Here is a 1,983-nt window from a genome sequence, read left to right on the forward strand (position 1 = left end):
ACCAAGCCTACGGTGTGCGTCGCCAGCCCGGTCCGGCCTGTTCCTACCCCTCGCACCAAGCCTACGGTGCGAGTCGTCAGCCTGGTCCAGCCTGTTCTGCCCCTCGCAGCTATGCGAGTCGTCAGCCTGGTCCAACCTGTTCCGCCACTCGACCAAGCCAGGGGTGCGAGTCGTCAGTCCGGTGAGGCCCGTTCCGGCTCCACGCACCAAGCCAGGGGTGCGAGTCGTCAGTCCGGTGAGGCCCGTTCCGGCTCCACGCACCAAGCCAGGGGTGCGCATCGTCAGCCCGGTCCGGCCCGTTGCTGCTACACGCACAAAGCCAGGGGTGCGAGTCGTCAGTCCGGCACAACCCGTGCCTGGGTAATCGGTGCCAAATCAGGTACCGCTCAACTGCTCCACTAAGGAGCTGAAGCCTACCGCTCCTGCTACGTCCAGTCCAGCTCCAGCCAGCGGGGCCAGACCGGACCAGGGGCGCTATGGGGGGTTTGTTGGAGGGTGGTGGGCAAGCCCGGAGCCAGAACCGCCGCCGAGGAGGAATGCCCACCCAGCTCTCCCCTATTTTTCTCTGGTTGAGGCGCGGTCGCAGTCCGCGCACTTTAGGGAGTACTGTCACACCCTGGCTCTGGGACTCTATATGTTGAGCCAGGGTGTGTTCATTCTATGTGGTTTATTTCTATGTTGGGGGTTCTAGTTTGTCGTTTTCTATGTTTGCCTTAGTGACTCCCAATCAGAGGCAACGAGTGTCAGCTGTTGGCTGGTTGTCTCTGATTGGGAGCCATATTTAACTGTCTGTTTTTCACTTTGTGTTTGTGGGTTTTTGTTCCGTGTTCGGTCATTGTCACCGTGGGACGTTACGAGTCGTTTGTTGTTTTGTTTATTGTGTATATTATCACTGAAGATAATAAATAAACATGTTCGTTCATCACGCTGCGCATTGGTCTACTTCTCTCCTGACGATCGTGACAATCTCTCTCATGGTTATCAAATATGTTGTGGCAGATACAACCCACACTGTTTATGTTACAGTGGTACACCTTTGTCCACATTGAGGATTTTACATAACTGAAAAAAACATCAATCAACTGGATAGAATTAGAACATGTATGACATAGGCAATAAGAATAAACACCGTCTTCCATGTTTTCATTGTGTAGAAGGATACAGGTGTGACAAAGCGCACAAGTGGAGGTTTGACGGGGTAGTCAGCCCCCAAACTGACAGTACAACTCAGAGACTCCATCCTCATAAGGTGTATCAGGAGGGCCTTGCATGAGAATCTTCCAAAAATGCTGAAAGGTATGGAATCAGAGGGGCTAAATGTTTTTAGACAATATTGTGCAAAATGATTCAAATAATAACCAACTGGTCATCTGGATGGGAAAGTTGATTTGACCACTTTACAGTCAAGCAAACAAACCAATAACTTGAGGCTGTTACTGTCACGGTCCATATAGAGTATATCAAGCATTAACAATGTTATTATAAATAATTATGAAAAGTATATTTATACTAAGCGTTACCAGATCAATAACACTTAAAACAATACCCCAATAATGTTTACTTACTAAAGTCTGACTCTGAAGGCAAAACAGTGCAGAATGGGTGTGGGTCACAGTGCAGGCTCTTCAGCTCTTCCAGGAGGCGTTTGTCCTTCTCTAAAAAGCGGCCGCTCTTGGATTCCTGGATCTTCTTTTTCAATGCACTATTTTGTGACATATTAGTTTTGTTAGAGCAATAAAGTAGTGTACCTCAATTTCAACATTATATAAATGCTTCTTGAATAGTAGTTAGTAGTGGAAGTAAATGACAGTTTGCGATGGAATTGGATCCCAGAATTAAATGCTGATAATGGAAGTGCACTTACCTCTCTGTCCCAGTCACTTTATAATTTAGTCGACTTGGCAGAGCAACCTCTGGCTTCTCATCATAACCTCGGTTGGCGAAGAGAGCAACTAGAACTTTCTGTAGAGGCAAATGAGCATT

At 47.8% G+C, this 1,983-nt stretch overlaps 1 long non-coding RNA gene across 1 annotated transcript; it reads right to left on the reverse strand.

Moving 5' to 3' along the window:
- Positions 1-1,233: 1,233 nt before the first annotated feature.
- On the reverse strand, positions 1,234-1,983 carry LOC123489779. Its single transcript, XR_006660651.1, has 3 exons — positions 1,865-1,983; positions 1,566-1,702; positions 1,234-1,289 (listed from the first exon to the last, which is right to left on the reverse strand). It is a non-coding gene; the product is annotated as an uncharacterized LOC123489779 (long non-coding RNA).

The sequence above is a fragment of the Coregonus clupeaformis genome, unplaced genomic scaffold, assembly GCF_020615455.1.
Source record: "Coregonus clupeaformis isolate EN_2021a unplaced genomic scaffold, ASM2061545v1 scaf3289, whole genome shotgun sequence".
NCBI lineage: Eukaryota > Metazoa > Chordata > Actinopteri > Salmoniformes > Salmonidae > Coregonus > Coregonus clupeaformis.